The 15080-nt window shown below is 34.5% G+C and overlaps 1 protein-coding gene across 3 annotated transcripts in view; it reads right to left on the reverse strand.

The window, feature by feature from the left end:
* The window catches only part of LOC143343161 (zwei Ig domain protein zig-8), a 341606-nt gene that overhangs the window by 151630 nt on the left and 174896 nt on the right, over nucleotides 1-15080 (reverse strand). The window contains exon 1 of one of the 3 annotated variants that reach the window (XM_076767764.1): nucleotides 10017-10096. The exons of the other annotated variants lie outside the window; for them this stretch is intronic. The gene's annotated coding sequence lies outside the window, so the exon portion shown is untranslated. Of the gene's footprint in view, nucleotides 1-10016; nucleotides 10097-15080 lie in introns of those variants that run through there. 3 annotated transcript variants of the gene reach the window in all.

Consider the following 15080-nt stretch of genomic DNA (forward strand, 5'->3'; position numbering starts at 1 on the left):
TTCCCCCCTCAGGAAGCTACTTTTCACGATATTCCAATTAATCGTTCTGCTAAAGCGTCCTCGCGTTACGGTTTTTGTCTCACGCGCGAGATAATCATTGAATTATACAAATTGGCACTCGGTATTCTCGACCCTTTCTTTCTCAAATTGTTAATCTCTTGACGTACGATTTAATTCTAAATTTGTTTTTCGAATTCCTTCGTGAAATCGTTTGGAGTTTTATGAAGGAATATATTTTTACGATTCACGATGAAAACTAGTTTTTATATTCATTTTATTACAATAGCATAAAACAATTTTTCAAACGTGTACTATTTAATTTTGTTTAAATTTGTTTTTCGAATTCCTCGTGAATATAAAAATGTGTTCATTTTAATATATCGTATAAAATTTAATGACAGAATCGTTTGGAGTTTTATAAAGGAATATATTTTTACGATTCACGATGAAAACTAGTTTTTATATTCATTTTATTGCAATAGCATAAAACAATTTTTCAAACGTGTACTATTTAATTTTGTTTAAATTTGTTTTTCGAATTCCTCGTAAATGTAAAAATGTGTTCATTTTAATATATCGTATAAGATTTAGTGACAGAATCGTTTGGAGTTTTATAAAGGAATATATTTTTACGATTCACGATGAAAACTAGTTTTTATATTTATTTTATTGCAATAGCATGATTGCTCCTTGAAACTGGGAAACAAACTAGACGCGAAAATAGCCTCGAACTCGAAGATTCAATATTTTACGCGGTATTGAGTAATCAATATCGAACTCTATAGACAATGTTTACAAGAAATCTCAATTTTCGGGCCATCGAAGTTCCCTTATTAGAATATATTGCTTGGCAAACTCCTGGTTACCCAAATACGTACGAACTTCGTAAAATGTTGACGTAAATTTGAAGATGAATCCAATATACAAAGATAATAATGATTAAGTAATGACTCGCGCCGGCTAAACTTGCCCTGAAATTTGCAACCACGTTCATTCCGTAATTATTCACCCGTATTTCCAGGAAACGTGATGCTTGTTTCAATTAAATAAAATAAATATTTGTTGGATTTGAACTCGTTCCAAAATTGCAATCACCTCTTTTTTTCCAATGTCTTAAACTTAAAAGATTAATTATGCCGGTTCAAAGAAAACCAAACAATACCAATATTTGTCCAAGGCGAACTAGCTCGCTATTATTGATTCAAATAGTTCCTCAACCTCTTCCCGATTAAATTATTTCATCCTTCGAGTCGAAATGCGAAGGTACGCGACCTACATTCGATGTATTCGATATCAATAACAAATGTTATTTTTGTCGGGGAGAGTCTTGCATAAAGTTTCAAACAACAGCGTGGAGCATTTAATTTAAAAACGTTGCTTTGGCGACAGAGCTATTTAAATGTCGCGGTATTATTTAACTCCGCGATCCGTGTCGGTTTCCGCGCTAATTAGTCGAAATGGTGTCATCGTGTAACATCAAAAGTCCTTAACTCGAGGTGTAATGTCAACTCGTATCAGACTCTCATTGCGGTTGAATAAATATTCACAAATGAACTTCGCTGTACGTTCGTCCCAATTTGTAACACCGACGTATCATTTAAAGAACAATTGTTATAGAAATAAAATATGATGTATCAAGTAAATGAACATTTTTAGTACTGAGACAGATCATAGAAAGAGTTCAACGTATCGATTTTCCTTTCTTGGACAAAGTGGTCGACTAAAATGTTTAAAAACATTACTTTTAAAGAAGTGGATGGAAGTATGTGTTTTAATTAAAAATAGCATGAATAGTCGTGCAAAGATGCATCGATGATCAAGAGTAACATTTTCTGATACGAGCCTTCATTTAGGAAAAAATTAATATTTACTTATCAGTGAAACGCGTCTGACCATTACTGGGCATTTCTACTTGAAACTTTGTTTAGAAACGTTTACAATGTTACTCCGCTATTTGTTTCGCTTTCTTTATTCTAACTAGTTAGAAAATAGTAAGATTAACCGGAAACAGGTGATACAGTGTCCCTGTAACTACTTCCAAACACGAACTTAAGTAGTAATAACGAATAATGGTCGGACACGTTCACTCGTACTCCAAAAATTTAAAAATTAATTTTCTCCATAAAGAAGACCGATATTAAAAAAATTTGTTCTTCACTTTTGATTCGTGTTTGCATAAAGAATCACCCTAAATTTTATTGTTCGACCCTTATTCATCCATTCTCCATACAGGGTGTTTGGCCACCCCTGGGAAAAATTTTAATGGGAGATTCCAGAGGCCAAAATAAGACGAAAATCAAGGATACTAATTTGTCGATTCAGGCTTCGTTAAAAAGTTATAAAAACATTTGCGGTCACACAGTATATTTTCGGTAAAGAATTTTTTTCTCGAAAGTACGTAAGATTTCGAGGGTATGTCTATTCACCAAAAATGATTGTAATTGACCTCTGCAACTGAAAATAATTTTTTTAGAACGATTTGAAATTTTTTTTTTTCGCCAATAAATTTAGGCACCTACCCCCTGTCGATTTTTCTTAAAAATTACTTTTTCATTTTTAGTAATTTTGTTTGACGCCCTACAGAAAAGTTGTCTAATACTTTTTTGTAGGTACCCATAAGCTCTACTTCAGAAAAAAGTTTCATTGAAATATATTCACTATTCTAGGAATTATGACTGTTTGAAGTTTTGACCATTTTTATGGGGTTTTTCTCATTTTGCGGGGTCAAGGAACAACTTTTCGGACATTTTTGGAATTTCCACTTATTCTCCATAAAAATACGCGTAGTTTGCTTTTTTAAATATTAAAATCGTCCAGTCCGGTCAGGAGTTATGATATTTTAAAGATTCGCATGAAATTTCAGGGAAACATATCAACGGTATGGTCAGGCATCATATTTTCGGTAAGGAATTTTTTTCTCGAAACTGTGTAGGATTTCGAGGGTATGTGTATTAACCAAAAATGATTGTAATTGATCCCTGCAACCAAAAATAATTTTTTTAGAATGATTTGAAATTTTTTTATTTCGCCGAAAAATTTCACATTTATTCGAATTTTTTTCTCGAAAGTGAATAGGATTTTTGAGGTATGTCTATTCACCAAAAATGATTGTAATTGACCCCTGCAGCCAAAAGTATTTTCTTTAGAACGATTTGAAATTGTTTTTTTTCGTCGTAAAATTTAGGCACCTACCTCCTGTCGATTTTTCTTAAAAATTCGTTTTTCATTTTTATTTTTGTCCTATAGAAAAGTTGTGTAATACTTTTTTGTAGGTACCCATGAGCTCTACTTCAGAAAAAAGTTTTATTGAAATATATTTACTATTGTAGGAGTTATGCTTGTTTGAAAATTTTATTATTTTTATGGGGTTTTTCTCATTTTGCGGGGTCAAGGATCAACTTTTCGAATATTTTTGGAATTTCTACATATTCTCCATCAAAATACGCGTAGTTTGCTTTTTTAAACATTAAAATCGTCCAATCCGTTCAGGAGTTATGACATTTTAAAGATTCGCATGAAATTTTGAGGTAACATTTCTGGCCAGAAATTATATTTTCGGTAAGGAATTTTTTTTCTCGAAACTGCGTAGGAATTCGAACGTATGTCTATTCACCAAAAATGATTGTAATTGACCCCCGCAACCGAAAATAATTTTTCCAGAATAATTTGAAATTTTTTAATTTAATTTTTTAATAACTTTTTAACGAAGCCACAATCAAGAAATTGATATTCTTGATTTTCGCTCTAGAATCCTCTAGAAACCTCTAGTATCTCCCATTAAAATTTTTCCCAGGGGTGGCCGAACACCCTGTATATCACCTTTGATTTTAAAGCTTCTCAACGATCAAAGTAAATCTCGATGCGATTGAAATACAGTTTGAAAATATTATTTACGTATAAATTTCTGAGAAAGCGTACTGTCAACTTTTAAGGAAATTTATAGCGTGCAGAAATTGCTTGTATCGAAAACATGTGCGATACTTGAATTTTTCGTATTAATTAGAGAATTTGGTTTGTTGCGAGTGCTAGTCACGCGAATTCGCTAACGAGAATATTCTGGTCCGAATAACGAACGTTAACATACGCGTTAAAAGCATCAGAAGTAATCGTAATTAACATTTGAAAGTGACCGGAAACGAGAATTTATAAAAGCCGTTAATTCGAGGTACAATTATCCGCTCGTACGGCGCATTGTTATTAACGCGTCGAAACGTTTCCGTGAAACCTCGAGAATTAACGATGTCTATAAAACGACAATACACGAATTATTCGCGGCTTTTAAATGTATTACAATCGATCGTGCTGCTCTACTTTTTGTATGAAAACGTAATTGCAATTTGTACACTCCAACGAACCGGTACTTTTATACGAATACATTCCAGCAATTTTTGCATATTCTCTGTTCCGTTCTTTTTCATTTGTATGATCCATCAAGCTTTATGCCAATAAAATTCCGTTAGGTTGGTAAAATCAGGTAATTTATTACTTTCAAACATTTCCACATTTATATTTTGATATCCTCGTCGGTAATACGGTTGATTAATTTGGCGTTCCGATACCACCGTAATATTTTCATTTATTATTCAACAATTACAATTAACGATTTAATATTAAAGTGTATTACTATTAGATATTGCTATCGTCAAGGATAATTATGTTGTTAATTTCAATATTCGCGTACAAGAATATTCTGTTCCCAAGGATCGTAAATGGGTCAAAAAATGTAAAATATAAAACATCCGTTGGCTTGTGTTTTACCATTTTTATATGTCTACGGTATTGCATTAATTTCACGGGAATTTACTTAAAAATGATAGACTTACAAATCTCGCGGAAAGTTCGAGATTGGACTGGTACTTGTATCCCCTCGCGACGCAAAGTTTTAATGCAATAAGCAGTTGAAATAATCTCAATTAGCGTGGCGAGGCCGAGAGCGAAATAAAACGTAGCAATTACGTCAAACAAAAGTCGTAAAGTTTCGGTGAAAACGTGGAAAGATTTGTGAAAATCACGATTCGAATGAGATATCCTGACTCTTAATGGCGAGACCTGAAACTAGACGTATCTGAGCTACTTAAGGGAAAACTATTTTCAGATCTTAATGTATTCGTATCTTATCAAGACCTCACGTTCGTTAACCTCGTCCGGTCGTTCAGCTGCACGCTTCATTGAAATTAGTTATTCTAGAGAGTTTTCAATTGGATTTAGTAATAATATATTTTTCTGCGTATCTAAGTAATTTACAAGTAAATCACTTGGCGTGATTTCTCCAAAAATTCTCCACCAAATTAAAGTTTACATTATACAGACAAGGATCGTGGTATTTTGCAGTACTTTTAGACCTTACCTAATTTCGTTTTGTAAACAAGTCATTTCGTTTGTTCCAAAGGATTTCGTGGGTATGTAAATAAAAAAAAAATTATTGCTCAAAGCACAATATTTGAAACTCGTATCATTCGTCATGCTCACGAAAATGTCGATTTGTTATGCTGCACTTTTGTTAAGTAAACCACATTTTATAAAATTCCAGAATTTATGTGCCTCTTACTGACATAAAACGTTCGCATTGAAATAGTACGTGTCAACTGCCGATCCCATCGATATTTTACAGTCCAGCTCATAAAAAGTAAGATATATTTTATAGACACTACATTGGACAAAGAAATAAAAAAACACGACGCGTCGAACAAAGAAATAAAAACGTTGGCTGGCCAAAAAGGATCAATATTACTGGATGAGAGATAACACCGTTTATATAGCTTAGCTGTCGTCTCTGTTCAATAAAAATATTTGCTGACGCTCACTCATTCGTTATATTTCTTTGCCCCAATCGCCCTTTCCTCCAAAAAATTCGGTTCGAAGTTTTGCATTTTCGATAACCTTTTAACCCCTCCACCGTTCGCGATCTTTAAGTTCGTGAAAAATTATCCGTCAACGGTAATCCGTTTTCCACCGACTCGACAATTTTTCAAACAGCTTTCGGCTCAATCTGTACACGTGATACCCCGAAATCTTTACGAGCGCGGCTATTTCAACGTTCCGACCTTAATTCGATTCGCGCAGGTCCGACAATTCGTTCGTTTTTCTCGTTTCCATCGACGTTACTCGTTGTCATGAATTCCAGAACGTTATCCAGCGCGAAAATTATTGCGAAACTCGAGCCAACCTTTGACATTTCGAACAGGGGAAACCTGGAACCGAGTCGAAACATTTTTTACGATGTTTATTTGAGTCAACTACTCGATAAAAAGAAATATTAAAATATACTTTGATCCTTACATTTTACGTGCTGTAAGAGACAATGCAGGTAAATGGATACAATATAAATTAAGAAATATTTACTGAATTAATGCACAATTTGCCCCACTGAAGTAACGTAAAGTAAACCATCTTTATTAGATTGTTAAGAGTTGTTTTTACAGTGTTCATTTGAGCTGACTATTCGATAAAAAAGATACTAAAATATAGTTTGACCCTTTGTCGTAAGAGACAATGTAGGAAAATGAATACAATATAAATTAAACAATATTTACTAAATTAATGCAAAATTTGCCCCACTGAAGTAGTATAAAATAAAATATCTTTATTGTATTGTTAAGAGTTGTTTTTATAGTATTTATTTGAGTTGAGTATATGATGAAAAAGATACTAAAATATAGTTTGAACCTTTATTATAAGAGACAATGTAGGAAAATAGATACAATATAAATTAAAAAATATTTACTGAATTAATGCAAAATTTGCCCCACTGAAGTAGTGTAAAGTAAACCATCTTTATTAGATTGTTAATAGTTGTTTCTATTGCTCAAAATATGTTGTTGATTATATCATAATTGTAATTAGTTATATACGCACATAAACGATACTAGAATTTAATTAACAAAGTGAACAATAATAAAATCAATCGTTTTCTAACAAGGAAAATTAGAAAGTTAAAAAAATTATGAAACTGCGTGCGAGCAGAGCAGGTCTTTATATTCAAAATAATTCATTCACAGATTTTGGAGATAAACACTTGGTATTATGTTCCTTCAAAGGACACTTTTACGTCCAAGTATTAGAGAGGTAAAGAAAAGACGAGCGAAGGGAGGGGGGATGTCGACTATCGTCTCGGGTAAACTTTATGAAAAATATTTTCAGGACAAGTTAAGAAGGATGAAATTGAAAGACTGAAAAAAGAAGGATAGTTGAAAAGGCAAAGGAGGAGGTCTAAAAAGAGAAAAGCTAAAAAAGCAAAGACAGAGGTAATATTGTAAAAGCCTCAACGGGACGAATTACGAGTAAAGAAGGTAAAGGAAGTGTTTTTCTTTCGTGTTTGAACAGTTGAAATTCACTTCCGGGAGTACTCAATGTCTAAAGATAAATATACAATTGACAAGCTGTTTATAAAAATATTGACGAATACATTATTTCCACGCATGTAAATGAAGCGAAAGTTTTCATAATAATGCCTTATCATATTTTTAATTGTACCTATTTAATTTACTTCTTTGTTTTAAAAACTGTCTACGGAACTGTGATTAATTTTTGTTCGCGAATATTCGTTACTAATAACATGTGATTATTTAAATTGAAATAAAATTATTTTCGTAGGAATTGCGGTTCTTCTTATGTTTGTTTGTTATTTATTTAAATGTACACAATGGTGTTGTTGAGAAGAGACAAAAGAGAAGAAATACCAGGCAAAGTTTCAGAAATAGAAGGGGTACAATGGATAATGTTTATGTGTTGGGAATAGAAAAGAAAATAGGAAAAAAGAAGGGGAAAACAATTACGCTCTTTGTATCGACATGGTGGAGAAGTACATAGGAGGCCATTGAAAAGGAAGTATTGCAAGGAAGAATAGAAGACCTTTACGAGGAGACGAGGTGCAAGGTTAGGGTAAAAGAGGAGAATAGCTTGGCATTTTGAACAGAGGTGTGATTCACGGGTGCCGGTTAAACTCACACATACTTAATATTTAATCGTTGGTCATACAGGTGTCACTATAAAAAACACAGAATGAGGGTGAAAAGATATCGCCACTTGCTCATACAAACGATCTGGTTTTATTGGTGGAAAAGGAGGAAGAAATTTCTAGTAATGCAGAGAAAAGAAAAATTCGGATCGACTGTTCAAACTTTGGCACCGAAAAACTAAACAATTTAATAAGAAATATATAAGAGACGAGTATAAAAATGTTTGGAATGTAATAGAGAAAGTTTCTGTACTTTTTATAGCATTAAACGTGAAATGGAATATCTCCCAAGATATCGAGTTTCCAGAAATGGATTTCTATATAAAAAAATGTAGTTCCATTTAAAATAAAAAAAAAAAAAAAAAACAAGTTCAACTTCACGTTGCTAGCGCATCGATACACTTCGAACAAAATGTGGAAAAAAATCCATATAAAATTTCCTGTGTCGTTTTTCCTATCTCCACTTCAACAGAACTACAGTCTGTATCTATTACGTATATAACTAAAAAAATATAATAAATATTAATCTATCGTATGTTACATTACATAGATATTGTCCTACAATTATTTTAAATGATTACAATGCGATTAAGTCAGAAATAGTTTCGTTAAAAATAAAAAGTCAAGGTATCTTGATTAAATAATTATTTTTCACATTGAAGGATCGTGATCGCTGTTACACGGGATATCGTGTGTTAATTTAGCAGCGATGTCGTATAGCAATCAGCATGATTTCAGCATCCGAACCTCAAACGTTATATTAGATCGCCCCATCGAAACGTATAAATTGAAACTTGTATTTCGACTAGATAGGTGGCTAAATTGTTTCAATGCCGACGTGTTAATTATTCCTAAGATTACCACGGTATTTACGTGACGAGATTGAAAATCAATACTATCAAAATTATGCGGTTCAACGCATGCAAGAGCGTACAATCGAAACCACCAATAATCGCCCATTATACCGTGGTACGATTAGCCTGAAATTTGTAATCACTAGAATGACCGTCTCGAGCAGCAATAATCACCGGAAATTAATTGCATCTAATTAGACGACGATTATCCTAAGGACTATCAAACTCCACCAAATGCTAAATTCCTCAAAATTGCTCGTGGAATAGCCGTCAAGCATCGCCAATGTTTACGAAAAAATCGATTGGCCTAAATTTAAACCCTTCATCGGTTTTTTTTTTATTTCTCGATGTTTTGAAACGTCCAACAGATATCGGGGGAAACATTCTTATCAGGATAAAAATATCAGAAAACAAACGAAAGATAAATACGCTTTTATTCGTTTTTATTCGAACAAATAAAGTTTGAACAGTTTCATTGAATAAACAAATAAATTTCTTTGCACTTGCCTTATTGCTTTTCATTTTTTATTGATTTTAAATGTAAATTTTATTTTTGCTTTGAATGCATTAAAGTTAATTATTTTATTTTATTATTACGAAATCTGGATTCCAAAGATAGACGCGCAATAAACGTGCACAATAGAATTGTATGTCGACTTTATAAGTATGAATGGAAACTATATGTTGATGAGGTAAAATCAAGAATATCAATTTGTTGATTGAGGCTTCGTCAAAAAGTTATTAAAAAATTAAATTAAAAAATTTCAGATAATTCACGGAAAAATTATTTTTGGTTGTGGAGGTTAATAGCAATCATTTTTGGTGAATAGACATACCCATGAAATCCTTCGCACTTGCGAGAAAAAAATTCAGGAAGGTGGACAAATTTTTCGACAAAATTAAAAAATTTCAAATCGTTCTGGAAAAATTATTTTTAGTTGCGTGGGTCAATTATGTTGATGAGGTACGTTGCAAATAGTTTACCAGTGGTTAGCATGATATAAGCAAAACTACATATATTTCGATACATCTCCCGAACGTCGCCATCTTCTTGCATGCGGTGCAAGGTTAGTTTTTTAATAGCATCGCTTTTCGTGCCGGTCACGTGAAGTTCTACAACCTTTTAACTGTTTAAGCTCAGACGAATCAATCGATAGTATCAAGTCCGATCTCGCACTGCTGTCGTTTCTTAACCACGTACTTACCGCCGCTTCAGAGGTTAGGTTGCCAGCGACTAATTCAGGCTCCACACACGTACCGTTCACATAATCCCACGAATCATTCTTGATTAATAATGCTTCCACTTGCACTTTCCAAATATCACAATTATCATTATTAAGGGTTTCTATTTTGCACAAGTTCATAATGTTTCTGTCTTTTTATTCCACACGTTCACGACACAGCAATTCACAATTTCTTTTACCGTATTTCTGTTCACCGTTAATTACGTTTACCTGGGCCCATAACCTGTCGATGAGGTATGTAGCAGGAATTGAACACGCTAAGAAAGAAATAATTTACCCGTGGTTAACCTTTTATAAGAAAAACTATATCCCGATACATCTCCCGCACGTGTCACAAGACGAACTAACGAATAAAGATGGCGGATCCGCGTACATTATGGTGGCGCCCTCATCGATCGACCACGTGGCGCTCTCGATCTACAATCGACTTCAATAAATTACAATCATTTTTGGCGAATAGACATACCCCCGAAATCCTTCGAACTTTTGAGAAAAAAAAATTCAGGAAGGTGAACAAATTTTTCGAAAAAATTAAAAAATTTCAAATCGTTCTGGAAAAATTATTTTTAGTCAATTATATTGATGAGATATGTTGCAAATCATTTATCCGTGGTTAACCTTTTATAAGCAAAACTACATATATTTCGATACATTTTCCGAACGTGTTCGCGAACGTTATCATCTTCTTGCATGCGGTGCAAGGTTAGTTTTTTAATAGCATCGCTTATCGTGCCGGCCTTGTCGATTGATATATTCCCGCTAGCTTTAACCAGACTTCACGTGAAGTTTTACAACCTTTTACCTGTTTAAGCTCAGACGAATCAATCGACGGTATCCAGTCCGATCTCGCATTGCAGTCGTTTCTTAACCACGTGCTTACCGCCGCTTCAGAGGTTAGGTTTCCGGCGACTAATTCAGGCTCCACACACGTACCGTTCACATAATCCCACGAATCATTCTTGATTACTAATGCTTCCACTTGCACTTTGCAAATATCACAATTATCTTTATTACGGGTTTCTATTTTGCACAAGTTCATAATGTTTCTATCTTTTTATTCCACACGTTCACGACACAGCAATTCACTACTTTACCGATTTTCTGTTCACCGTTAATCACGATTACCTGGGCCCATAACCTGTTGATGAGGTATGTGGCAGGAGTTGAACACGGTAAGAAAGAAATAGTTTACCCGTGGTTAACCTTTTATAAGAAAAACTATATATCGATACATCTTCCGCACGTGTCACAAGACGAACTAACGAATAAAGGTGGCGCATCCGCTAACACCATGGTGGCGCCCTCTCCGATCAACTACGTGCAGTGTGGCTAGATCGGACATAATTGAGTGCATCGAAATCGACAATAGTGACGACGAACTTTCTTAGTGTCTAACAGAGTGGTGGGGATAACAGGCATATCCTACCGCACGAGTCACCTATACGTGAGCTCGGCATTTCGCACAATTTCGGGAAAACGATAAAGAACGCTAGTGTGAGCCTTTCCTTCTTGCTCTTGTAAAAGAGAAACCGCTGAAATACGACCTCGCGATAACCGGCATACGATTTCAAGTCTCGACTGCCCAGTATTTTTACTTTCCGACCTATCTAAGGTATAAGATGCCATATTAAAAAAAAAATTTCGAAATTTGTTTTAGCGGAAATACACGTTTTAAGACCCCCTGATCATATTATGACTATTAATAAAAAAAACATTTTTTTTTGTTTCTAAACGGTTGAATGAATTTCAATGAAACTTTACATTTAAATTTTATGCTCTCGTTTTAAGGTCTGATTAGATTTTGAGCATGATCAGCTTCTGGATAATAATGATTCAGTCACATCTGGTGAAGCTTCAATGGCTGCATGGCTGCACAATTATTAAAAGAAGATACGAATATACAAATAAGTGGACAGCACGAAGGACCCTTAAACAAGTTGACTTTAGAAGCATTAAGAAGAAAAAGAAGCCAATGTTATCAAAGAAAAATATTAAACTTCGTTTGGAATTTGCCAAAAAGTATCAAAACTGGACAACTACTGAATGGGAACGGGTTATTTGGCCATACGAGACCAAAATTATCAGAATTTGTTCAGATGGCATGTCTTGGTGCTGGATTCGTAAAAATGAAAGGCTTAAACCACGACATGTAAAGCAAACGGTAAAGCATGGCGACGGATCCCTAATGTTTTGGGGGTGCCTAACAGCATTTGATGTTGGATCACTGCACCAAATTAATGGCATCATGAATCATTATATGTACAAAGATATTTTATAAGATCATCTCACAGATGCTGTTGAAAATATGCCATTCGAAGAAGAAAATGTAATTTTCATGCATGATCGAGACCCTAAGCAGACTGCTAAAAGTGTGAAAAATTGGCTCAATACTAAAAAATTTTCTATTTTGGATTGGCCTGCACAGAGCCCCGATCTCAACCCTATAGAGAATCTATGGGAGTTACTGAAAATACGACTTCGGGATTCACATGATTCCCAACCAACTTCAATTACAAATTTGCATAACAGAATCCAAGAACAAATATCTCCAGATTATTGTAAAAAGTTAATAGAAAATATGCCAAAGAGAATCAGTGCAGTTTTGCAAGCAAAAGGGTTATGGACGAAATATTAAAACTGAATAATATATTAAATATTGTCAAATACTGGACGTGGTGCAAAACTGAGTCAATCTATTGTTCGTATTATTCATAAACAATAAGATGTTAATTACTGAAAGACTTTCTTATATTACTTCTAACTGTGATAAAAATAATTATAATGTTTATTTTTTGTTATTCTTTTATATTCCTAGTAATAAATAATGATTTATGCAAAACTTGTAGTCACTTATGCTCCTTACTGTATGTCTTATTGTACCGATTATCCGCGATGTCCGATTAACATTTATTTTTTTATTTCCTAGTCTTGAGATACACTCCTTCAAAATGGAACAAAATGGTAAAAAGATCATGCATTAAATTTTAAGAGGATCCTTGTAAGAAGGCTTTAATCTTCGATTTTGTCGTGGTTTTAATGGGTCGTTGGTTATTCCCTGGTCAACAACGATTAGGTAATGGTCATCGATGGTCAACAGTGAGGCTGACATCACGATCAAAGGTCCAGGAATGGCCAAAAAGTAGGGCTAACCGAAATAGTTCTTCGGTAGACCAAACTGTCTTTAACTGTCAACGTGGTCTGCGTCTCCCCACTCATCCACCTTAGGAAGAGGTATATAAAGAGTCACTGCTAGCGTACTCTCTCAGTACGGGTCTCGCGAATTCGGGGGCCTACCTCTGGCCATTAGTGAACTGAGCTGACTAGGACTGACCAGGACTGACCAGGACTGACCAGGACTGACCAATGCTGACCAATGCTGACCAATGCTGACCAATGCCGGGCCGTGGTGAGTAACAGCCAGAATCAGTGAGTTGAATATGATTTTTATTTCTCCGGCTCCCATGTCGGTTAGGACAAAACGTCCTAACCGACATGGGTGACTGGTTGTATACGTGTTCTCTTTGGCAAGTGTAATGACCGCGTGAATAGTAACACATGTATATTGTTTTATCTTCGGATCTTTTGCTTAAAATTAGAATCTTCTTGCATACCGCGATTTTTAAGATGACAAATGTCATAGTAGATTCAATTATTTTGAATTTGACACTCATTTTAAAATGAATATATAACGAGTACATACATCAGTTTCTCTCGTCCGCTCGTTCTCTGGTTCTCGCTTTCCGAGATTATGTCTCGACTGAAAGGACCAGAGAGTTTTGCTCGATCACCTCTGTTTAATGGAATGAAACATGTGATCACCTGTGTAGTAGGTCTGATAACTCTAACCGCTTCAACCCCGGTGCAGCTTGGTTCAGCTTAAGTGGGGCCTTGGCGGAGGGATTATTCTCCTCTTTATCCGGAAAAGAGCATAACCGACGTCGAGAGGTCTTGATTCAGGTCCTTTCTCAGTACTAAGTTGGGTCCCTTTGTAATCGTGTGTTCTCTGGGACCCGGCGGTGTACGTAGAGAAGTAGAGTGACCAGTTTCAACCGTGACTTGCTTTTCTGATAATCAAGGCCGGGGGGGATCAATTTGATACCCACACTCACTGCACACTATGAGCACGCGTCGGGTCGCGTCGCGTTTTATTTAAGCGTGCGATGTTTTTGCACGCCGCGATTTTTAGTATGACAAATATCGTACCGTCGATCGAAAGTAGAGTCAGGATTCTAATATCTTTTACTTGTAATTATATTCATCTTGAAATTAGTGTCAAATTTGTAGTTTCCGGTTGTTCTTTATATTTTTCAATAATTAAATTCACTTTCATAATTGATTTTACGACTTTGGGTATCTTCGATATCGAAAATAACCATAGTCTTTCTTTACTTATTAAAATATATCATTAGATTTACGTGCAAGAAGATATTTCGCGACGAATACATTGTAGAATCAAAGTAACATATATTATGTACTATTTTCACTTTGTCACTGCACTTGCCTGTAGTTGTAGTATCTGTAGGTTTACGAATGTCAAATTTTTGTTTGTTCTATTTCTAATCTATTAAATAAATTTCTGTTACAGAGCATACTCCTATGGAAGTTCTAGGTTTACAGAAGTAAGAATTAAGAATTGTTACAATTTTGTTTTATATTGTTTTGTTTGTGTTTCAGGAAATCATCGTGGGATAAACAGAAGATACAACAGAACATCAAACAAGTACATATTTTAATGTATTTTGTTAAATAATCAGATAGGTAGGATGTAAATTAATTTAGATTTATAGTTAGGCAGGAGTTTAGTTGGCTGTATTAACTATTCTATCAGGCAGGCTATATTTTGTTATTTTGTTGATGGGCATTTACAGGCAAATTCTTTCTCAGAAAACTCTTTTGTTGGTTGTTTCATTCGTTGGTTGCGTTTCCGTTTATTGCTTCTTCGACCAACGGTATCTATATTAACTATTATGTCAGACAGGGTTCTATTTGAATAGAAACTCTCGTTTTGGTTCAAATACTCTCTTC

Source organism: Colletes latitarsis, chromosome 7 (genome assembly GCF_051014445.1).
Source record: "Colletes latitarsis isolate SP2378_abdomen chromosome 7, iyColLati1, whole genome shotgun sequence".
Classification (NCBI taxonomy): domain Eukaryota; kingdom Metazoa; phylum Arthropoda; class Insecta; order Hymenoptera; family Colletidae; genus Colletes; species Colletes latitarsis.